The 26,281-nt window shown below is 37.5% G+C and overlaps 1 protein-coding gene across 14 annotated transcripts in view; it reads right to left on the bottom strand.

Moving 5' to 3' along the window:
- The window catches only part of LCORL (ligand dependent nuclear receptor corepressor like), a 159,071-nt gene that overhangs the window by 131,350 nt on the left and 1,440 nt on the right, over nt 1-26,281 (bottom strand). For 2 of the 14 annotated variants that reach the window (XM_084798047.1, XM_084798050.1), the window contains exon 1: nt 25,670-25,951. The exons of 11 other annotated variants lie outside the window; for them this stretch is intronic. The gene's annotated coding sequence lies outside the window, so the exon portion shown is untranslated. Of the gene's footprint in view, nt 1-25,669; nt 25,954-26,281 lie in introns of those variants that run through there. One more of the 14 variants, XM_084798053.1, reaches the window with a different exon arrangement.

The raw sequence follows: 26,281 nt of genomic DNA, 5'->3' as shown, positions 1-26,281 counted from the left end.
GTAATCAGAACCAAATAAACTCTTCCTTCTATCAGTCAATTGTGGTCATGGTATTTTATTACAGTAATAGAAAAGTAATAAGTATACCAGATCACCCACAACAAAAAAGCTTTTCTGACGAGGCTTAGGAAATAATCTGTATGTGTATAAGAATTTGAGACTGTAGTATATCATTAGTGATATACTTACCAGAGTAATAATTTTTCCCTTAGGGCCTATGACCTAGCCAGCCTTGGAGTTTTGGCTCAGTTAACAATATCAGACATGGGTTCCATCTTGTGCACTCAGCATGAAAGCCAATTTGAAAGGGAATGGTCACTACTATAACATCGGTGGCACTACTACACCAGTGACCAAATTTGCTAGGCAAATACTACTGTAGTTTGCAAAATTCACATCTGAGTAAGACTGTTGACTTTTCTCACCTGGTAGCATGCACAGAATCTTACAAACCTTTGAAAATTAGCCAATAGGGATGAGGTTTCTAGTTCAGTCCCAGTTGCTACTTCTATGTTCAATGGCTTATATATGGTGTCTTCAGCAATAATGTCTGATAATCAAGTTTGGACAGTAAACTAAGAGCAACAATAATGTTTGGGACCGTCTATGGACCTCAATGACCAAAGAATGCCCAAAAGGTAATACACACCCGCCACTGGGCTTTTTATTTTATAATCAACGTTGTTTGAGAGGAGCCTTCTATATAAATATTATATATTTTAGGAATGCTCGATAATAGTATTACCTAATAATATTTATGAACATTAAAAATGTTAACATAAAAATCTGTATTTTGTATACTTGGATGTTGCTGATTTATAATCAATACATTTGCTAAGCTTGCCTACCAGCTTTAATATTTTTAAATGTTACTAACTCTTTGAGAATACCGTAAAATGTATTTTAATCATATTTATTTCTTTACCAATTCCACACAGAAATCTCCCACCTCCTTACACACCCAACTTCATAATCTCTATTTTGCTCTTTTTCTTTCTCTCCAAAGGGGAAAAAAAAAACCAACAAAACAATTTGTGTTAGCTGACTACTCTGGGAGCAGGGCTGACCCTGGAATGTGTGGTAAATATATCAGGTATCACACTATTGAACAAAACTGACTTTCCCCTTCCCAGAAGCAATAAAGTGTCACCATGTATATGTACCACATTTTCATTATTCATTCATCAGCCAACGGACATTCATGCTGTTTCCATTTCCTAGCTACTGTGAATACAGCAGCAACAAATATGGATAAGCTAATATTGCTGTAGTAAGGCATGCACACCTTTAGGTATATGTCTTTTGAGAAATCTCCATGCTGATTTTCATACTAGCTGTATCAGTTTACACTGCTACTACCAATGAATAAGTGTTATTCTTTTCCCCAAATCATCATTTGCTGATAGATGTATGCCATTATAACTGGTGTAAGTTGACAGTAGTTTTAATTTGCATTTCCCTGATGGCTTCGGTTTTAAACTTTTTTGTTTGTCTGTTTTTCAAGATAGGACTTCTCTGTATAGGCTTGGCTGCCCTAGAACTTACTCTGTAGACCAGGCTGGCCTCAAACTCACACGACTGGCCTGCCTCTGCCTCCTGTGAGATTAAAGGCGTGCACCATCACAGCCCATCTTGGTTTTGAACATTTTAAAAGGAGGTTTTCAGTGTTTTGAGAACTCTGTTTAGTTCTATGCCTCCTTAACTTGGGCTATCTGTTTTCGTATGTTTAGTTGTTCTGCATATCCTAGATATTAAATTCAGGTCAGATGTAAAATTAGCAAAAGGAAAAAAATTCTCACTCCAAAGATTCCCTCTTCACTGGTATATTGTTTTTTTTGTTGAAAAGAGGCTTTTTAGTTTAATGTAGTTCCATTTGTCAACTACTGGGCTCGATACCTGCGCTACTAGCCTCTTGTTCAGAAAAGTATTTTCCTGTTCCTAGAAGTTTAAACGTATTTTCTGTTTTTTCTCTACTGGACTGAAGCCATCAGGTCTTATGCTGAGGTCTATGGTACATTTGGAATTATTTGCAAGTTAAGAAATATGGATTTAGTTTCATTCTTCTACATGCAGTTATCTAGTTTCCCCAGTACCATTTGTTGAAGGTGCTGCCTCTTCTCAAGGGTGTACTGTTGGCTTCTTTGTAAAAATTCAGGTGTGGGCAGGCGTGGAGACTTATGTATGAGCCTCCAATTCTACCCTACTGACCAATATGTCTGTATTTATGTCAGTAACATGCTGCTTTTTACAGTCTGTATTTTATGTATAATTCATATCACCTGCAAATTAAGGTATATTGACTTCTTCATTTCCATATGTATTCCTTTACTCTATTACTTGTCATACTGCTCTAGTTACAATTTCAAGTACTGTACTAGAGAAGAATAGTGTGAGTGTCCTTGTCTTGTTCCTGAGCTTTAGGCGAAATGCTTTGGGTTTCTCTATATTCAGAGAGATGTTGACTGTGGTCATTTATACTGTCTTTATTATGTTGAGATATGTCCTTGTATCCCTAGTCTCGTTTTGACTCTGATCATTAGGGGATGCTAAATTTTCTGCATTTGATTAGATGATCATATGGTTTTTCTCTTTTATTCTATTTATGTTAGTGGATTATGTCTACAGCTTCATATATATTGAGCCATCATTATATCTCTGGGATGAAGGCAACTTGATCACAGTGGATAATCTTTTTTTTATGTGTACTTAAATTTGGTTTACAAGCAGTTTACTGAAATTTTTTGCATCTATGTTTATCAGAAATATTGGACCATATTTTTGTTGGTGGTGAGTATCAGGGTAATTTGGGCTTTGTAAAAAGAATAAATATTTTTTCAGTTTCTATTTTACAGAATAATTTAAGAAATACTGGTGTTACTTTGAAGGTCTGATGGGAATTTTTGCTTAATAAATCTGGCCCTGAGCTTTTTATCAGCTGGAAGACTTTTGATTACTATTTCTATTTCATTAAATATTACAGGTTTTTAAAAAAGTTATTTACTTCTTGATTGAACTTTGGTAAGTCATATATATCTAGAAATGCATCCCTTTTAGGTTTTCTAGTTTAGTAGATTATAATTTTTAAAAACTTGTTATTGGTTCTTTGTGAATTTCACATCCTACATTCCAATAGCGCTCATATCTCCTCATCTCTGCCCTCCACCCTTGCCAATCTCATTGAGGAAGCTGTAGTGTGTCACAATGTGTCCCACAGTGTACCTTTTTGATCACATTTCTTTGCTTGCAAACATTCATTGCAATGACTCCTTGGTCGGGTATGAGGCCTTTGGCTTCTGCTATTTTTATCAATACTGGAAACTCACTAGGACTCCTCTCAGATATTCTCAGACATCATGGAGATCCTGTAGGTTTGGAAGTGTAGGACTGGACCCTTCGTGCACTCCAGAAGCTCATAAACGGGGTAGATGTTGGGGAGGGCCAATACAAAGGCCTGGATCAGAGAGGCATCAGAGATGATCAGCCTGTTGGCTCTTATGCCCTTGGGGCTAGCATACCTGCAACTGTCACAACCACGGGCAGGTCTACTCTGCTGTCCAGGCGAGGTGCAGGGCTCACTCTCCTGAGTGTTGCAGCTGGTGAGGGACATTGCCTCTCACTTTTATAATACCAGGGCCAGCTTTCCCATGTGCCATAGATCGTGAGGGACAGAGGGGAAAAGAGAGTGTCTCTTCCTCGTCTTTGCCACTGCCTAGCAATCAAGAGGCAGGGCCAACTCTCCCACCTGCCACCTGTGGTGAGGGCAGAGCATGACAGACAAGAGGCAGGGCCAGCTCTCTCTCACAATCACACCCTCTGGGCTGGCTCAAACTGCAACTGCCACTTCCAGGGCCAGCTCTGCTGTGCTGCCCAGGTGAGGAGCATGGTCAGTTCTCCCACAATGAAGTCCTCGAGGCCAGCTCTCCTGCCTGTCATAGGTGGCAAGGGGTAAGAGGTGGAGGCATCATTACCTTGCCCATGTCACCACATGGCAGACAAGTGGCAGGGCCAGCTCTCCCATGCCCATGCCCTCAGGGATTCCTCACCTGTGCCCCTAATACCAGGGTCAGCTCTACTGTGCTGTCCCAGAGAGGTGCATGGCCTGATCTCCTGAGTACTGATGCTAGCAAAGTACAAGGTTTGCTTGCCTGCTCTCATGACCCCAGGGCTAGGTCTCCCTTCTGCCATAGATGGTAAGGGGCTAGAGGGGAGGAGGGTATCTTTCTTGTCCACACCACCATGGGCTGACCAGTCGTAGTAGGGCCAGCTCTCCCATGCTTGCAACCTCACTGGCTCACTGTCACTCCCACAATGCTCTTCTGAGTACCGCAGCTGGCTCGGGGTGGAGTCAACTCTCCAACTCTCATGCCTCTAAGGCTAGTTCTCCCACAATGCAGTTCTGCACAGCCTTCAAAATATATCTGGGTAGCAGCCCAGACCAGGGGCAAATTTTTTTTTTCTTTGTTCTGTACAATTAGTGTTTTTTTTTAATACATTTTTATTAATTTATACATATTACATCTCAGTTGTTAGCCCATCCCATGTATCCTCCCATCCCTCCCTTCCTCCCACTTCCCCCCCCTACTCCCCTCCCCTATGTCTGTGTCTGAGGGGGATCTCCTCCCCCTGAATATGCTCATACGGTATCAAGTCTCTCCTTGGTGACCTATTATCTTTCCTCTGAGTGCCACCAGGCATCTCCATCCAAGGGACATGATCAAATATGGGGCACCAGAGTTTGTGTGAGAGTTAGATCTTCTTCTCCACTCAACAGTGGAGAATGTCCATCGGCTAGTCCGGGTAGGGGTTCAAGGTTTTTACTGCCTATTTTTTCCTTGGCTGTTGCAGGGGCAAATTTTTAAAATATGACCTTATGATTTTCTGCATTCCTCATGCTCTGTTTTAATGACTCCCTTTTTATCCCTGAATTTATTAATTTGCATCCTTTCTTTGGATTAATTTGGCAAAAAGTTCATCACTCTTGTTAAATTTTCCAAAAAGCAACTCTTAATTCCATTGACTCTTTATATTCCCATTTCTATTTTACTAATTGCAGCACTGACTTTGATTTTTTTTTCCAAGCCAGGGTTTCTCTAGTAGTCCTGGCTGTCTTTGTATACCAGGCTGACTTCGAACTCAGAGATCTGCCTGCTTCTGCCTCCAGCAGTGCTGAGAATAAAGGCATGTACCACCATGCCTGGTTTTGACTTTGAATTTTTTTTTTCATTCGGATAGTTTGTTTTTATTTTTCTAAAGCTATTCAAGTGTACCATTAAGTTATTAATAGCATACCTCCTAAGTTTTATTATTGTAGGCTATAAAATCTAGTAGGGCTGCCTTCATCATGTCTCATAGACTTTAATATGTTGTTTTCATTTTCACTAAAATCTAGAAATTTTTAAGTTTCCTTGATTTTTCCCTTGATCCAATTTTCAGTCAGTAGTGTGTTGTTTCTGCCATTTCTGTTCTTGTTAATAACCAGCTTTAATCCATGTTGCCCAGACAGTGCAGGATGTTATTGCAATTTTCTTATATTAGTTGAGACCTGCTTTGTGTCCTAATATGTGGTCAACTTGCAGAATGTTTCGTGCACTGTGGAAAAGAAAGTATCTTCTTTAATGTGTGAGTGGAATGATCTGTAGATATCCATTAGACCAAATTGATTCATGATGTCACTTGACTCTGGAGTTTCTGTTTATTTATTTTTCCTCCATATGTCCTGTCTTTACAATGGTAGGAGAGGAATATTAAAATCATCGTCTATCTCTGTTAGACTATATTTGTAATTTTAGATCTAATGCTGTTTCTTTTATGAAACTGAGTAGGGGTGTGTTTGGTATATAAATGTTTAGAACTGCAATATACTCTAGGTGGATTTTTCTTTTAGAAATTATGAAGTGACCTTCCCTATCATTTCTGACAGGCTTTAATTTCAAGCCTATTTTTTTCAGATATTAGAATATCTGTCTACTTGGTTCTTAGTTTCATTTCACTGGAATACCCTTTTCCACTCTTACTCTAATGTCCCTGATGGTATAGTGTGTCTCCTGATGGTGGCAAAAACATGAACCCTTTTTCTTAATCCAATCTGTTAGTCCAAATCTTTCTATTGAGAAATCAAGACTGTTAATATTGAGTCATTATTGAATACTGTTTATTAATCCCTGTTATTCTGTTGTTGTACTGTTTTCTTAAACCTCTTTTGGTTAACTATTTTAGGATTAAATATCAATTTATCTATCTGCTTACTTATTGTGTCCTCTTGTATTTAATCTTCCCTTCAGACTTAAATATTTCTTCTAGTATCCTCTGTAGAGCTGGGTTAGTGAATAAAAATTTTTCAAATGTTTTTATTATGAAGTGTTTTTTTTTCTTTTGGTTACAACTGACAGTTTTGTCCTTCAACATCCTTTGTGTTCTATACTCTTATCCATGCTTCTTTAGGTTAGGATTTTTTCTTCTATTTTTTTAAAAAAATTTTTTCTGTATCTTTGACTTGGGTCTCTTTCCTTCTTTTATATCTGTGATTTATAGGTAGTGTTCCAGATTTCCTATTTTGTTCCTCCCCCCCTTTTAACATTTTCTTTGACTGCGTGATTCATTTCTTCAATACTATCTTTGAGACTTGATATCCTCTCTTCTATCTTTTAAAAGTTATTTTATAGTTACATTACCCCCACTTTCTCTCTTCCACTTTATCCAATTTATTGGTCAGGCTTTCCTCTGAGGTTTTCATTTTGAGTTTTATTTCAGTTTGATTTTTCTTCAAATATTCTATCTCTATTAAATTCTATTTTTATATCTCAAATTGTTTTTATTATTTCATTAAACTGAGTACCTCTGTGGTCTTCATTCAGGAATTTAATGATATCCTCCAAGTTTCTTGTATGTATTTATAATTGCTATTTTGAAGTCTATGTTCTGTGCATGAGCTAAGTTGCTTTTATTGGAAAACTAGGGTTGCTGTTTTCTGTGAGACATTATTGTCTTGGCTATTCATGTTCTTACCGGGTTTTAATGGAATATAAAAACCTAACCTAGATTTAGGCTATTTGAAGTGTTTCTTGGCATGGCTATCTTGTCTTGTTTTTGTTGGATGGGTACTTGGGTCTTTGTTTGCTGTTATTCCCCGGTCCACCCAATGGGTGGGATGACTTGTAGGCCAGCAGGTAAGGGAGATGGCTCTAGATGTCTCTAACTAGGATTTCAGGTCGGGTGCCAAGCTGTCCCGAGTCCCAGTTCCTACTGGAGTTTCCATTTGAACTCTATGTTCAGATATCTTGAGTCTGAACTATGCTAGATGGCAGAGGATGGGTACTAAAAGGTGGTTTAGTAGGGGATAGGACTCCAATTTTAATACTACCTCTAGTTTTCTTGTAAACCCTTTATATGCTTTTTAAATTTTCATTCTTTAAATATAGCTTCTAGTTCGTGCTAAACAAAACTGGCAATAGTGAGCGTCCTTAACATGTAACTAAGTATTAATAAAAGCCTTCCAATGTTTCAATTTTACATGTAATATTCAGTGTGAGTTTCTGCTAAATAATTTATCTTTAATACCACAAATATTTCCTTTTGTTACAGCTCTTCTTATTTTATTTTTCCGAACTAATAGAACTTGGTAGCTGGAAACAGGAGAAAGTGGGCAGAAGGCAGGGAGACAATCTAAAGAATCAGATATTCTGATGAGAGAAAAATTTAGTTAGTGATAGTGTAGTAGATGATACAGATGAAAGAATTCTATATGCAGCATTTATGTATCTTCTATAAATTTGGAATATACATTCCCCATTCAGTAAAACTAGACTATGTACCCTCAATATTGAAATTTTCTGAAAAGATAAAACTCAAAAATATTTGAGGACTGTAAGTGTGGATCAATGGCAAAGTGTTTGCCTACCCTGCACAGGGCCCTGTGTGTTCTATCCCCTGCACCATCACCTGGCAGTTTATCTGGAAACTGCAATACAAACTGTAAACATCCCCTTTGCTTTTCTTCCGCTGGCAGAAGGAAATGCTCTGCTTTTCAAGCACTCATTTGATTATACCAGAACCACCTGGATAATATGCTTCTTAGCCATCAACTGTGCCTTCTAACATAACTATCTTAGAACTTTGGCCAGTATGATTCATTATTAGTGAAAGTCATGCATATATTATTAGATTTCTATCTTTATGTTTCTTTTTATCCTTTTACAAATATTAGAGTTGCGTTACTATTACCTTAAAATATGCTAATAGAGCTTTGATTAGAGCTTAGATTCTTGTTCACTTATACATAACATTTTACTACTATCTTTAAACTATGGCTCATTGTAGATATTTCTGTGAAAGGTACTTGTCCACCTTTTAAACTTTACTTTAGTTAAAAATATTGACATGATAAAGAAGTGAAAAATACACTTGTCTAAGGCAAGTGAGATCTATTATCTTTCAAGTGAGAACAAAAATGAATGCACCATCATCAATCTTAACCATATACAATCCATCCTTTTCCTTCAAAATATCTCAAGTAACATAGCGAAGACATGGCTTGACAAAGAACTAGTATTTACATTATTAAATAAGTATATAACAGTTTTGCTTTAAAACACATAACAAGTTAATTCTTTTTCTTTATTACTTAAGCTGATTAGATACACTTTAGATTGTCAAAAATACACTTTAGTCTACTTGTCAAAAGTACAGTCTGTGCTCCACTTAGAATGTAAAATGCTGTTCAGAATGTGATTCTTATCCTAGGGAGAAAATGGTAGGTTTATAAAATCTACAAAAAACTCACTTTTCTTAAATACATTGGAAGTTGAGGTTAGATGCTTTCTGAGCCACATTCTTTGCTGTTCTATTCACTATTGTGAATACTGTGAATACTGTGAATCGCCAAGAGATGCAAACAACCTAAATGTTCTTCAACTGAAGAACAGATAATGAAGTTGTATAGAGCAATATAGAAAACTATTCAGCTGTAAATAAAAATAAAATCATGACACCTGCAGGTGAATGGATGAAACGAGTACAGAGTACAGTGAGCGATGTAACCCAGATACAGAATGGAAAATGTTGCATGTTCTCTACTTGTGGATCCTAGCTCTGGGTATTTAGGGTTGAGTATATACTCTGGAGAAACTGCTGAAACCAGGAACATAAAAAGGGACCAGATGATAAAGAGAGGAGTTATAGGGATAGAAGTAGTCAGACAAAAGAGTTATATAGGGGGAAATGGCATAATTGGTGGGGGGTGACTTTAACTAGCAAGTGGCATGAGGGAGCAATATAGAAACTGAAGGAGAGAAAATAACACATTCTTGATGTAGAACTTTGAGGAATCCAGATTTAACCTATAACTTCTGGTTTTGATTAATTTAAATAGTAATATCTAGAAATTGAAAAGATGTGGTAGAAGTGATGAATGAGACATGAACTGAAGATAATATGAAATAAAATATACAGACATGGATACTGAAGAGTCTGGCATACTATGCCAAATAATTTTTGTTGTTGTTGGGTTTTTTTGAGACAGGGTCTCTCTGTGTAGCTTTGGCTGTCCTGGACTCACTCTGTAGACCAGGCTGGCCTCGAACTCACAGTGATCCACCTGCCTCTGCCTCCCGAGTGCTGGGACTAAAGGCGTGCGCCACCACGCCCGGCTCTGCCAAACAATTTTTTTTAATCCTGAGAGCAACAATGAGCTATTAAACTCTTTCAAGTAATGCAGAGTCAGGATTATTTTTGAAGAGGTCATTCAAACAGCAAGTAGCATAAACTACAGTGAAAAAGAAGTGGTCAGGAAATTAGGAAGGAGCCATAAGAATGGTAATTCAAGGGTAGCGATATAGAACATACTGGCATTAAGATAAAGGGAAATAATGAACTGAGAGGAAGATAAATGGGTAGATTGAAGGGTAAGACAGAGGAGAGAAGAATAACAGTCAAGACATCTCAAAAAGTCATATAAAAGCCTACAGTAGAAGCTAACACACACACACACACACACACACACACACACACACACACACACACACGAGCCTGATATGAAATAAGCAGCACATAACTACTATACAGCATGTCCATTAATGACAGAGGAACAAACAGTATCAATGTGCATAGAGGAGTACAAATCCCAAACCTGGAGAGGCTAAGAGGAATCCCTGAAAAAGTGAAATCTAGTCCACTACAATAAAAACCTATTTCTATCAATATATACTGGAAGCAAGCCAAATATCCCTGAAAAGAAAGATAATGAGCTATGGAAATGATTCCCAGAAGTCTTACTTTAAAAAACCATTATTAAATAGTTATATATTGTAAAATTATAGAGCGCTGAAAATGAATACTTATCTACATATAAGCATTAAGAATAAATCACACAAACAACACTGAGCTAATACAAATGAATATATATTATATATTTCAATTTAAACAAAGTGTCCCAAAATGGGTAAAATAATCTATTATGTTACTTACTGTGTGCATTTGGAGAGGGAGGTAAAAACCTGTAAATGAGATGGCTTCTAGGGGTTCTATTAGATCTTGATCTGGTTGGTGGTGGTACTTAAGGGCATATGTTCACTTTCTTCACTGAGAATTAAACTTATGATTCCATACTTTTCTTTGTGTAGGTGTATCTTTAAAAGGTTTACAAAAATAGCAATGGAACAGCTACTAAGAAAACAAAGTCCAGAGGTAGTGTTTAAGGATCTGAGAAGGGTTCAAAGTCACTCGAAAATTGTAATACTGATAATACTTAAGATGTTTGTAAGGATTAGAAGATCTAATATTGTAAAGCACATAACTACCCAACATAAATATTAATAGGTGGTAAATAGTGTCAGCTGCTATGGTCACTAACTATACCAGTGTCACTATATTACTAATTCAACTGTTTGTGGTGCTCAGGGTAGAATAACAAGAGAAAAGGAACTGTAATGGAAGCAAGTTATAAGTCGGGCTTGATAGTCTATGACCATATAGTGGGGGAGGAGGGCCCCTCTGTCATAGACTCAGGGGAGGGGAATAGGATGAAAGCAGGAGAGAGGGAGGAACGGGAGGATACAAGTGATGGGATAACAATTGAGTTGTAATCTGAATAAATTAATAAAATAAAATAAAAATTTAGACTTTATCTACAGGTTAATAAGGAACAAGTGAAAACTCTTATACAGATGTAAATTCCAATTTCACATTTACTAGAAAGAAGGTTCTGGTCAAATCACATAGCCTCTCAAATCTCTAATCTGCAAACATGAATACTGTATTGTTTCATGAGTAACAATTAAAGATGATATTACACATGGGAACTTAGCATAGTGCCTAACACATGCAAAACATTCAATAAATATTACCAGCCATCATTTTAATGGGGAGTTCTTTGTGTTCAAAATTATGCAAAACAGTTCGCATATCTATATATAATATAGATAGGTTCAAGGAATAAAGTGATTAATTCACAAGAATATTTCAACACTGCCTTTAAATATTTATTTTGTGGAAACGCTATAGAAAATATCTTACCACTTCAGTAAACTTTTATTTTCTCTACCATTAAGAATTATTGGCCTATATGTCCTATCATTCTTTAAATTGTTCAATATTCTCCTACCACCAAATTATCAGATATAAGTGTAATCTTCACCTTTCATCAAGGAAACTTCTCTATGCACAGAGACCACAACCAATCAAGATGCAGTGTTGAGCCCAATCTCAATGGTGGTATCTACAAAACACTTCACACCTAAGGCTCAAGGAACACTGCAGAAGAGGTAGGAAGAGCCAGAGATCAGGGAGTTGGTTGTGAGAGTGTGTCTCCTAATATTACGAGAAGCTAGGTCCATGAAATCTAAGTAACACGGCTGTCTAAACTTAAGTTTAGCAAGGACAACACCACTGAACATATCAATGAAGCCTTAATCCTCTACTACAAAGAGCTACAGGCAACTGAAGAAAGCTAGGAGCAGGGGAGTTGATCTTCCCCAGGGAAAAGCATACCAACTGGTTAGCCAGTACCCAAATGGTCAGTCCTGAAGATATATACAAATACCATTATATGGACTGAGCAAGTTATATTTAGAAATGTGTGTATACATATATGTATGCAATTAATAATTAGTGAAAAGCCATGAATTTGAATGACACTGGGAAGAGGTATATGGGAGGGTGTAGTGGTTTGAATAGTTTTGGCCCCCATAGACTCATGTGTTTGAATGCCTGGCTGTTGGGAAGTAGCACTATCAGGAGGTGTGACACTGGGGGTGGGCTCTGAGGTGTCATATGTTCAGGCTCTGCCCAGTGTGGAATCCAGTCTACTCCTGGCTGCCTGAGGATCAAGATGTAGAACTCTAGGCTCCTCCAGCACTATGTCTGCCTGCATGCTGCCATGCTTCCCACAAGGATAATGGACTAAACCTCTGAAATTATAAACCAGCCCCAATTAAATGTTTGCCTTTATGCAAGTTGCTTTGGTCATGGTGTCTCTTCACAGAAAAACAAAAAACTAAGACAAGAGGGTTTTGGAGGAGGACCGACAAGGGAGAAATGTAATTACAGCCTCAAAATTACAACTAAAAAATAAGGTCATTAGATTCTTGGATAGGCAACACTAAAGAGGAGAGGTGTTAAATTGGTATGAATTGTTTCCTAAGGGTGTAGAGCTGTGTGCATGCACATCATTGCTTCTATCTCCCAGGAAAAACTTTTGCTTGTGAATGCTGTATGTCATTGTGTAAAGCTATTTTAAAGCCTTTTTTCTCATTTTGTATGTGTATGTGACCGTAGATATCTGCATACAGCAAGATACTTTCAAGACTGTTTTCAGAGTAGAATTCTGTACTTTAGAACATCTATTACTTAAATATTATCTTTTAAAAATCCAGTTTTATTAGGAAGGGGAACAGACATCTTTTAAAAGTTTTTAAAATTTGCTAGTGAAGATTATAAAATGTTTATATTTTACAATGTTATATGATAAGACTAAATAAAACTCCTCTCATTGGAACATTAAAATGCTTTTCATAATTAAGCTTTATATATAAATAACTTATTCAATATTCTTTATAAAAATATATTACGAAAACCACCACCAAAATTAGGAAATTATGAATCAGTCCCCACCAATACAAAAACAATACACCACATTTGCAATGACAAAATTTGTCCAATGTTCTTCCTATTGATGCTTCTAGGTCTCTTCTCAGGCACTAACATTAAAACATATGCTTATGTGAGTTTATGCATGCACACATTTTCTTATTTGTCTTATCCATACCTAATGAATGAGTTACAAAACACCACATTTCCAACTCAACATTACAGGTAGCATTCCAATATTATTTCCACATTTGCATGCACCTTTCTAATATAATAACAAAACCCTGGTTCCCATTATCTTTAATATTCATTTACTCCATCAACCTCGTTATACATAATCAACCTCTCTCTTGACTCTTTCCTAGCATAGACAGTCTTTTCATCCATCTTGGAACTACTATTCTTTTGTTTGATTTTTTTTTTTTTAAACAGGGTTTCTCTGTGTAACAGCCCTGGATGTCCTGGACTCACTCTATAGACCCGATTGGCCTCAGACTCACAGTGATTTGACTGCCTCTGCCTCCCAAGTGCTGGGACTAAAGGTGTACACCACCACCACCATCACCATCACCACTACCGGCTGGTACTACTATCCTTAATCTCTACTTCCACAGGTATATAATTTCCTCATCTGTTGAAGCTCATATCCCTCAGGCCTGGCACTGTTTTTACAAGTGTTATTCTCTGTACTTGCTCTCACCTGACAGCCCATATAATATCTCCACTAAAATGCATGCATACCTCTTATGCTCCAGCTCTAATACCTTGTACTTAAAGGCACATTTATGATCACTGCTCTTAGTATAACACAGCTGAAAGCTTTAAGCTCAGATATTTCCCTTGCATGGACTCTTTGTCATTCAATCCGAACCTCAACACATAGAACAGCAAGCTGTACTTCTAATAGAGATGTGTCCTCCTACTCTCCTGGTACTTACTGGGGTCCAAAGCTCATACAAAGAAGGCTAAATCCCATCCCAAGCCTATGCCCTCCTTCTCTTCTTACCTTGCTGAGGTTTGAACCCTTTACTCATTAATATTTTTAAAAACAAAGTTGGTTCAGAATACTAAAATTTTTTAAATTTATATATCGGGAATATGTAAGTTTGTTTTCTATATAATAAGAGTCACATTGTTTCTGATACACTTATCTACTGATGAGATCTTTTTTTAAAAAGTCTTAAAACCCTAAGTATTAGAAATTTTACAATGTTTCTCCTTTCTAATTTCTACCACAAAGGAGACTTCAGGAGCAGAATTTTAACCTTTCTCCATCCAGAGAAGGGGCATGGGAATGGTGATTTTAGGAGTCACTGAGCAGGCAGAGCTCTGTTCTACTTCTCTTCCTTTTGGGGGGAGCCATCCAGGGAAAATAAGCCTGAAGAGATGCTATATTAGTGTTCCTATAAAGCACTGAACAGCCTTTTGACTGTACTCTAACCTGGCTTCTATTCACAAAAGAAATATTTTCGCTTTCATCTTTCACCCTATTTAATATTTCAAACTGTTGAAAGTTCAGGTAGAAAAAAGGCATGTCATCCACGAGAGTACTCTGGATGTGCAATGTTTTTTAGTACATTGTAGACTGCTGCTTTTCCCAGTTTTGACTTAAAATAGCTGAATCAATTGAGTTTCTTAAGAACTTTTGTAAACAAAAAAGCAAACGAAAATTAAAAGCCTTGACACCAACAATGGATGCTTAAAATGAAAAATAGCTGACGTATCTGATCATACTTATCTATTAACAAAAATTTTCAAAGGTTCATATTTGTTCCTAGTTGAGACCTATAATTTATACTTGCATTTCTGCTCCACACCCACCCTGCACTTGGTGATTGCGTGCTAAATATTTTCAGGATATGTTATTATTTGTTTGTATATACTATCCCTTCTCAGCTTGTTCCCTGAGTCAGTTTATATTGCTTCTTTGAAACTCAAGGATCAGCAAACTATAGTGTGCAAGCCAATTTTACTTGTTAATAAAAAAAATAAGTTTTTATTGAAACATAGCCATGGTTATTCATTTTGGTATTGCTTTTGCCTTACAACAGCAGAGGTGACTAGCTCCAGCACTGACCAGATGGCCCTTAGGAGTAAACTATCCAGATGAAACATACCTGTAGCATGTTCATATTACACTGTGCTTCTCTAGTGTGTCTACCACTGACTAGATTGGGAAGGCTGCTGACGCCTGCCCACCATACTACTGCTCTAACTTGGCTAAGCCTAATATTTACTAACCAGTTCTGCAGTGAAAATTTTGATTTAAGAGCACAGAAATGTTATGTGAGTATGTTTTTGTTTTAATTACAGGTGTGGAATATGGGGCTGCTGCAGACTAAATTCCGCAGCTGATTACAATTTGCCTTGTGTTCTAGCAGGTGTGATTGTCCCAGATGGAAATAGTTTATGTCTAGAATTCTGGGGACTCTTGAGAAGGTACAGATGTGAGAGCCCCGAAGCTGTTGCTATTGCTGGTTGGTGGCTGGAGAGATCCTGACGATGAAGATCAAACTGGCCTCAAGGAGCTGGATGCCCTGATCAGCAGGAAGTAGTCTAATGAGACTGATGCTATCCTTCTCTCCTGCCTAGTGTTGGGAAGTTAGAAGGGATAGGGGTGGTGCAAGGTTGTAGGAAAAAAAGAACCCAATAAATAGCCAAAAAGTATGGCTACACAGTCCTTCAAACAAAGTCAAAGGTTCCCAATCCCTGCTTTCCATCTGTCCCATGGAACCTGGTCATCTTAGACCTTTCAAGGAATACATTGTTCCTCTTCTCTTTCCATGAGCTTATACCACATCAACACTTAGTACCCTTAATCATATTTCAGTCTTTATAAAAAAAATTTAACTATAAAGCTACAGTACTAGATAAGCATTTTAACCCCATCCCCCAGTTCTTGCATCTCACATTAAGACAGAACTCCCACAAAAAGTTCACATTCTTAGGAGAAGTTCTTAGGAAGAAGCTTCTGTTCTTTATATTATTCTTGGTCTTCAAAAAAGAAGAAAAAAATCACTAATACTGACAACGTTTTTATATCTGTTCCTTACTGGAATAGAGTGTCTTAGAAGTTGTTTTCCACACAGACCAACCCTCCAGTTCATTTGCCTCACTAGCACAGTACTCATAGCATAGCACCTCTTTGTATTTTAGAAGAGGCCTGCCAGTCCAGCTGTACTTCTGATAGGTTGGTAAGTTAGTTCAGTTTAAGGAGCTGAAAGGTAAAAAGCATGACACTCATTTTTTTAAATTTAACTTTGTTAGTATTTTTTAGTAGTGTTTTACATTTGGAGATTATAAACTACATCATTTCCTATTCCCTTTCCTCCCTCCAAATCTTCTCAAGCACTCTCTTTCAAATTCATGGGCTCTTTCTTCTTTGTCACTGTTACTGGTGGTATGTGTGTTTCTAAATACATAAATACAACCTACTCAATCCATATAATCGTGTTTTCAGGGCTGACCATTTGGTGTCAGGTAAGAAATTGGTAGGCTCTCCCCTGGGGAAGACTAGTTCTCCCTCTCTCAGCATCCTTAGCTGCCTGTAGTATAGGGTTGAGGCCTCCTGAGCTTTCCTCGCCTACGTTAGCAATGACACCTATTTTTAATCACAGTTCTAAGTCTAATACTTCAATACAACCTTACAGTTAAAGCTAGTATTTTGATTCCTGATTTTTAATTCTATGGAGATTCAGAACCCAGTAAGGAAAAAACAGAAATATACCCTAAACAAATGGCACTTATAACTCAAGAGATTTGATGGTTGACTGACAAAAGTTGAGGGAAAAAAGATCATGCCTTTAAAATGTGTAACAGAACCATGTCATAAATCTTAATAATGAACTTTATTAAGAAAATATTTCTTTAAATTTCTTTAAGAGATAAATTTAGAATTGGAGTTCATTCAATAATTCAAACCAAGCCATCTATTTCTTTACTTAATGTAAAAGTCTCAATATTCTGTTGCTAATAGCTCTCAACTTTATTAAATTTAATATATACAAGAATTGTGAAGACTTGGTCTGTAAAGCACTTGCTACACATGTAAGCATGACGACCTGAGCATGATCAAGGTGGGGCTGGGGTGGTTGGAAGCAGTGTGGACGCCTGTAATCACAGGCCTAAAGAGGCAGAGACAGGAGGGTTTCTGAAGCTAGTCAGACCAGATTTGGAAACTCCAAATTTATTCAGGTCCTCTTTCTAAAAATGAGGAGAGCAACTAGGAAAGACAGCCAATGTTGATGTCGACTCTAAGCATATGAACATACATACATGCATATTCTCAATCAAGTGTGTGTGCATACACCAAAGTGTGTGTGCATACCTGTCCACAAGCAAATTTAAAAAAGGGGGGGGATCATGGGTGTCACTCGTGGTGGAACTCAGGTCATCAGGCTCACAAACCAGATGTTTTTACTCACTGAGCTATTTCACCAGTCCATAAAGTATATCTCATTTAAGATGAGTATGTTATCTCCACTTGAACATATTTGAATTACTTTCTAACCTGTTAACAATACAGTTGACTTCTCCATCACTCCACTAAAATTTATCTAATCAAGGTCACCTGGAACCCTCATGTTGCCAAAATATTGCACATTCAATGTTTCATATATGTATCTGACACATAACAGACCTTCCAGAAACAAAAATTATTTTTTCCTCCTGGATAATACTAACACTTTGCTTTGCTTTATTGATTATCCAAAGCCTTACTTCTCAATGCCAGCACAGACAGACAGACAGACAGACAGACACACACACACACATACACACACACCTCACACACAGGACTGTGAGGTTCCTCTTTCTCTACCTAAGGAATTTTAACATACCGTGGTGCGGCCCTGAATCCTTTACCCTTATGTTCCCATGTAATCTCATTCATCTCCATAGATTTCAGTATCTTTGTGCTTATATAGTTCTCTGATATCTTCAGCCCCAAATGCTATATAAATATTTTAACACTTAAGTTGATACTGATAAATACTAAGAAGGAACAGTGTTCCATACTTAGTCCCTTGTCTGTCAATAGTTTGGTAAACATGAAGACTAATGAACAAAGTTAGCTCCACTATATACATCTTTCATACACCCTTAGAGGAGAAAAGCCAATTTGAATTAATAGAAAAATGTCTCAAGGTATTATTAATAAAACACTCTAGGTTAAAGTTAAATTTTAAAGGTGAGCGAGGATCCAAGGTAGAAGAAATGGCTACAAAGATGCCCAAGAATTTGGGGTAATGTGTAATAAGTAAAAGCAGATGAAAAGGGATGGTTAGCCTAATATACATACATACATACATACATATATGAAACAGTCTGATAGTCTATAACTAAATAGTTGAATATGGTTAAGAGTTTTTACTTGATAAAAAGAGACAAATGGGAGACATTAATGCCTTGTGAACTATGAAATCAAAGCAGCCGCACAAATAATGATTTACTGTATGTTTTAAGTTATAGGTTACACCAGAAGACAGTAAAATCAGTAATGCATATACTGATATAAGCCAGACTCTTATCTGAATTTGCCCAAGTGCTTGCATTATCAGAAAAACTGAATCCATGAACTATTACAAGGAAAGTAATAACTTGGCAGCAGATTAAAGAAACAAGCAAATATAAGCAGGATAAGGTTACTGCCAACTACAAAAGGAAAACACACAGAAACAAAAGATGATCCATTTTACTCTTTTGTTTTCAGGCAAACACAAAAATTCTTACTAAAAATTTTAATTTTATTTAATTTTATTTAAATTTATTTTTAATTAAGTAAGAACAGTGTGCTGTTCTTCAAATGCAAAGATTACATATTTTGTTAATTACATTTTTAATAATAGTAGCAAGTTAGACTGGAATCATCACAATATCTTACCTTGATAATGTTACAAATAAAAACTTCTCAGAAGATTCATTGGTTACAGATTTAATCCTAATTATGTACTGTAATAAGGTTATGTGGGTTATCAATATTGTAGACATGCACTTTTGTGCTTGCTCAATGCTAGTCTATACACAATAGACACTCCTTGACTTACTACAGGATCATAGCTTAGCCTACTGCCCACAGTTGTGAAAATCAAAATCCTAAACTTTATTTATTCTATTTTTTCCGAGGCAGGGTTTCTTTGTGTAGCCCTGGCTGTCCTGGACTTGCTTTGTAGACCAGGCTGGCCTGGAATTCACAGAGATCCGCCTGCCTCTGCCTCCTGAGTGCTGGGATTACAGGCACTCACAAAACCAGCACAAAACCTATTTTAAATAATAAAGAATGGAGTATTTCATGTAACTTATTGAATACTATGGCAGAAGCACACTACAAAAGTATCAATTGTTTATCCTAATGAATATGTGGCTAACTGGGAACTGTGATTCAAACTATCACGTGGCATATCAGGAACAGAATACTGTGTATTGCTTGTCATAGAAAATTAAATTTAAAATTGGAATGGTATCTGTTAAGTATGTACCACTTTCATGCTATTATAAAGTAGAGATTCTTATGCTAAACCACTCTAAGGGCCACCTGTATATCTAAAGTAAAGAATATTATCCAAAAAAAGACTTATGTACGGCACAAAGTAGGATATTTTAACTGTGAGACTAGATTTACTATGAAAAAATACTTACATGACCAAAGAAACCCTAGATATCTTTATTGTCCCTCCTAAGACTGAACTGAGGCAGAAATAAAGACCAGTGCCAGGCGGTGGTACACACCTTTAACCCCAGCACTCGGGAGGCAGAGGCAGGCGGATCTCTGTGAGTTCCGGGCCAGCCTGGTTTACAGAGTGAGTTCAGGACAGCCATGACTACACAGAGAAACCCTATCTCAAAAAAAAAACAAGAAAAGAAAGAAAGGAAGAATGATGGATGGACAGACCATTCAACAGTGAAGGTCTGGGAACGTGGCACACTGTAGCCAGCCTAAGGAGTACGATTCTACAGGATGACTGATTATAACTACATGGTTAAGAGCAGTTACTGCTCTTCCAGATGAAGTTCACAATCTCCTGTAACTCCAGGATTCCACATCCTCTTATAGCCTTAGAGAGCACTTGCATACTTATAGCATAAACAGACAGACAGAAATTCAGACAGACACCTACCCATCGACCCACAACCATACTAAAGTAAATCTCTGTAAAAAACCTGCAAAATTATCCAAAATTCTGGTTTTTGTTGTTGTTTTAAGAGAATCTGGATGCAGATCTTAGCTTATTCAAGTACTCTCAGCACCAGATTCCAGCTGTGTAATGTACATGATTAGCTGGTATCATAACTGCCATCACTTAAAATAAATGGACATCATATTTGCTGGAGCTTGGAACAAGTTGTACGGCCAACAAACACCCTTTGACAGCTGCCCAAACCAATCAGTGACCCATCAATACAGATTTCTAAGTAAATCTACTCTTCTGTGATTTAGATGCTAGCAGTGACAAGGGAGAACTCCATGGCTTAAGATAACAGAAGAAAAGGCAAGAAGAAACCAGAAGGACATATCAAATTGAATAAAGAAAGGTGAAAATAGAGTTCATGTTAACAAAAAACAACCTCTTGATAACCTAATATGAAATGCTTTATTATTATTTGTTTTTGAAACAGGTTATTGTTATGCAGTCCTGGCTGGCCTGGAGCTTTGCTCTGTACAAAAGGGTTGGCTTTGAAACAGAGTTTGTCTACTCTGCTTCCCAAATGCTGGCATTAAAGGTTATGTGTGCACCAACACACTTGATAATAAAGAGTTTTTAATGAGCTACAAACTAATTTCTTGTGTCAGTTACGAAAGATTGCCTAGAATAGAGAATGGTAAATGTCTTTTGCTTTCTTTACACAGAAAGCCAGTACTAAGTTACATGATTTCAAAATTCTATACACTATAGCTATAGGGAACTGGAAAATACAGATCATTTAAACTCTTGTTTTACTTTAGCATGCTCCATAATCTTTTTAAATTACCCAGCACCATTTTCACCAGAGTCTATTGACAAAAATTATAAAGCCCAAGCATTCAAGAATCCAAGGAAAAACTATCACCAACAATAACAGCATTTATTGGGTGTTTTCTATACACAAGACATGTATTAGCACAATCAATAAAGTTCTTCTCCAGCAGCCTAGCCCTCTCCAAATAACTGATGAAACAACTGAAAGATAAAAAAGAACCTTGTTCATTGGTAAGCGGTGCCACTAGGTTCCAGATTCAGATGTCTAGCTCCAGAGTTTATTTTCTTATGATCTATACTATACTAACCAAATAAAATATCTGGGTAAAACTATACATTTGTTTATTATGAAGAGATTTTTAAGGTAAGTGGTACCATAGAAACCAAGAAAACTAAATGAGGTCCATTTGCTACCTGTTGCAATTAAGTAGAGTCTTCAAATTAAGATGTACTATAAATATAAAATACCCAATTCTAAAACATGAAACTATAACCCAACTCCTTAACAATTTCTACATGGATTAGTACAAAAATGGTAATATTTTTAATTAAAAAGGTAATAGACAAAAATGTGTTTTAAGGAAAGAATATAGATTTAATCTTTAATCAGAAGATTAAACATTTCATACTGGACTCCAATTACTACTGAACCAGTCTTCTTTAGGAAAGACATTAGTATTTTATAGAATGTTTCTAAACCAGTCTTTCTCTTGTTTTATTTTGTGATCTTAAAATATATGTAGGTATATATTTGAAAAAACAGGGATAAAAACAGACCTAAAACCTGCTGCTTAGTTTTGGTATCTAAACTGAATTTTCCCTCTAAAAAAGTTGGAGGTCATTTTGGTGAAGTATCTAATACCAAACCTGGGACAATAAAATACATAAATGTAGACTATCTTGTTTACTAATGTGTGGTATGCCCACAGAGTGGGGAGGCTTTAAGTTTAGTCAAATCTGCCACAATTTAGAGTCAAAATAATGACAGTGGTTTTTATTTTTGAAAAAGAATTCATGAAATCATACAAAGTATAACTGAATGAATATCAACCCTTAAAAAGAAGGGATGGGGGGAGGGGGACAGGGGGGAATTCCTGCCTTTAATCCTGGCACTCTGGAAGCAGAAACAGGGAAATCTCTGAGTTCAAAGCCCGTCTGGCCTACATAATGAATTCCAGGACAGCCAGGGCAGACAGGACAGGACAGGACAGACAGGACAGAGAAACCTGTCTCAAAAAACCCAAAAACAAACAAACAAACTAACTAACTAAAATAAAAAGGGACAAAGCCAGAATATTGATGGATGTTAAACTGTGGCTGAAATTCTGATGAGATGATGGCAATACTCTGTTCTTCAAAACACTTTCCCATAAGTTGCATATTAAATACAAAATGGTGGATAATTTTCAAGGAGCAAATCTCATCTTTTTTTTTTTTTTAGTTTTTCTTTTTTTAATTAATTTATTCATATTACATCTAAATTGTTATCCCATCACTTGTATCCTCCTGTTCCTTCATCCCTCTCGCTTTCACTCTATTCTCCTTCCCTATGTCTCTGACTGAGGGGGACCTCCTCCCCCTGTATATGCTCATATGGTATCAAATCTCTTCTTAAGAGCCTGCTATCCTTCCGCTGAGTGCCACCGAGCCTCCCCATCCAGGGGACATGATCAAATATGGGGCACCAGAGTTCATGTGAAAGTCTGTCCCCACTCAACTGTGAAGAATGTCTTGTCCATTGGCTAGATCTGGGTAGGGGCTTGATGTTTACTGCACGTATTGTCCTTGGTTGGTGCCATAGTTTGAGCAGAACCCCTGGGCCCAGATCCGCCCATCATAATGTTCTTCTTGTAGGTTTCTAGGACCCTCTGGATCCTTCTATTTCCCCATTCTCCCATACTTCTCTCACCTAGAGGCCAATAGGATGTCCTCACATCTATCTCAATTTTCTGGTAGCAAATCTCATCTTAACCAAAATTTAAGGTTGAGGCACATCAACATTATAAACTTCAAGATATGATATACTAGGAAGAATAGACCATTTCTCCAGTAGTATTCCTGCCAAAGGCCAAAAAAAAAAAAAAAAAAAAAAAAAAATCATGAGAAAATCACAAATTCCAATTGAGGGACTTCCTACAGAATAATGCCCTGTTTTTTTCTTTCATATATCAAGGCGAAGAAATACAAAGAAAAAATGAGTAAGTATCCCCAATTAAAATGGACTAGAGACATGATAACCAATAAACTCACTATATTATCTTAGAGTGGATCTTGAACTGGGGGACAAACAGGAGACAGATAGATAGAAAAAGCAGTTAAAATTGGAAATTGAAATATAAATTAGGTAATATTGTATGCTGACAGTGTCCTTGCTTTTTTGAATACTGAAGACATTAGGGGCAAAGATGTCTCCAAATTACCCTCAAATTTTTTGGTGTGTGTATGTGTGTAGGGGGGAGTTAGGATAAGAATAATGAAAAGATATCAAGATACTTTTTAAATATTTTAAGATGCAAATTATACCAAAATAAGTTTTCAAGAAACTGGCCTGTCCCAAGATCAAATATTTTAATTACTTTTCAAGTATGAATAATCTTTTAAACTTTATCAATACATTTATTTTATGCTATACTTAACTTTTTAATTTTATGAATCATTAGATACTAATTATTCTATAAAGACTCAAAGCTCAGCGTCATTCTGGCTAGTAAACACTAATTATATACTCTATAAGATATGAGATTGTGTCTACTAATGCTCAGTATAATTCTGAATATGAGGATAATAGTCTTATGTCCAATATGCACACAAACATTTGTTATATAAGGATATTCAAAACTATACTATAGCATAGGAAGATTATAAAAAGCCTATTATAGCACAGCCATCATTTGGGAAAAATTGTAAGGACACTTCTTCAATGTAAAACAAACCAGAAATGAAACAGAGGAGTAATCTAAGGCAAAGACATAAGTGCCACAATTATAAAGGGAGTATTTCTAGACAGATTCAAACATTTTCCCTTCTCAATCACTATAATCATTTATTGACAGTAAAGAAACTTTCTTCCCAAAATTTTCAATCAATATACATAACAAAAAGATCAATCATATTTAGGTAGTTAAGCAGTGAAGTGAGATTTGAAGAAACTTCAATAGAGACTTAATATCAAATTGCTGTACAACCTGAAGATGCTTACCATTTCTAACTCCAACTAAAAACTAAGACTTAAATAATTTTCTTTTTCAAAAGCCAGAAGAATGCTTTATAAAAAAAGTATGTCAAACAGTAAGAGCATCAACTATTCAATAAGGAATATATACATTTATATATCTACATAGTGTATATAAGTCACACACATACATACAAGGAACAGAAGAGGTTTTTCTGCAAAGTACATCATAGCAAATGGTAGCTTGAAATGAAATAATTACTTTTAACACCTATCCACACCACAATTAAATGTGACACCAAACCCCCAACTAACAGGTGTATATTTTATTTAGAAGTGTTTTGTTACTTTAAAATAATAGTAACAAAAACAATATACCAGATAGATCTCTTGATATAAAACTGGAACGGTGTAAAACAATTTCTCAAATGTGGATGTTGCTCAGGAAAACATTTTCATGTGTGGTACAATATAATTGTGTATAACACTGGAGATGTAATACAGATTACACATTAGATAGTCAAAAATCTAACTCCGTTTCCCATGAAATCAAATTAATTTGTTTTAGCCTGAAGTTCGACTTTCAAGAGTACATGTATTGTTGAGATTCAAAGCCATACTGAATATACTCAACGACACATGAGAAAAATAAATCGTCAAATACTGTAAAACAAAACTTGACCAGGGTCATCTTCAAATCTCCGTGTGGCTTATTAAAACTTAACGCAGTAATACTGTGAGCCGGTACTGCAATTGCTGTCTGCTATTTGCTGGGCTCCACGGGAATGAATTCCACAATTTCTAGGCGGGTTTTCGGCGGAAGAGACCTTCACATAAGTAACTGTCAAAACGGGTCCACTTTCCTTCCATTCATGAAGTACAAGTACCGACACAGCATGAATTTATTTTGCTTTTCAGGGCCCTCGACCCCCACCCCCGGTTTAAGTTTGCCACAGATCCAACTAAAATACATTTCATAGAGGCGAAACACAACAGTAAACTGCTTAAACATCACCGAAATGGTCCTAAATCAGGGTATCCTTCCTTCTGTTTTCTAGTACACGTCCTATTCTGTATGGCACATTACTGAAGCGGAGTTGCTTCTGGTTTGATCTGCTATGATCAGTGAAAACAAGACAGACCCTTAAGATGCTAACAGAGCAAATCTGAGACGGGTGGGGTAGGGGGGGACAGGGCACTAGGTGGTGCAAGAACAGATGAAAACAAGGTAGGGGAGTTGTCTTCCCAAGGAACTGAGCCTCCCGCTTGCTCCTCAACTCCCGAATGCTGGCACCTACTCTTGAGAAAAGAGAAGCGGCGCTACCAACCACTCCAAACACCGGCCAGCCTCCACTCCCACCTCTTCCCCTCAAATGCCACCTACGCTGTAACCCCTGCCGACGAAGCGCACACTCCGCAGCCCTTCAACCCGCACTAGCCCCTCTTTTGCACTGTACCAAACCTGCTGGGTAACAGCTGTGGGCACCGTCTCATTCCGGGTGGGGGGTGGGAGGGAAGCAGAGCCCGCAACAAGGTACGGGAGTCCTGGCACTTCCCGCTCCCCTGAATGACAGCCGGGAGCGCGGAAGTTTGAAGCAAAACCAGTTGAGACCCCACAGAAACGGAAAACTGAACTGCATCTGAGCAGCAATGGGAGGTGGAGAGGGCTATGCGCGTCCATCACATGACAGCGAAAGAGGACCAGAGTCGTCGGGGCGTCCTCAAGGAAAAGGGGGGGAGGCGTGGGGAGGGTGCCGTCGCCATAGCAACAAACCCCCCCCCAATCCGTCCAGACTTCCAAAGAGGGAGGAAGAACTTCAAATCCCAACCGTCAGCGCTCGAGCGGCTCCTTCTTAAAGGGGTACACACAGATCCGAGGCCGCGCGTGAGAGGGCAGAGGCGGCCGCCCCCCGCCCCTCGGGCGCCGCCCCCCATCGCCCCCTCGGCCCTCTCCTGGACCCCGGACCCCGCGAGCGCCCCGCAGCCCCAGGTCCCGCGTCCCGGGAACTAGGCAGCGTCTAGCCTCGCCAGCCCCCGGCGACAAGAAGGGGGTGTGTGAGCGGCCGGCGGGGGC

The sequence above is a fragment of the Acomys minous genome, assembly GCF_964271855.1.
Source record: "Acomys minous genome assembly, chromosome: 10".
In the NCBI taxonomy this organism is placed as follows: Eukaryota; Metazoa; Chordata; class Mammalia; order Rodentia; family Muridae; genus Acomys; species Acomys minous.
The sequence above is the reverse complement of the archived record's forward strand: the minus strand, read 5'-3'. Positions and strand labels throughout refer to the sequence as shown.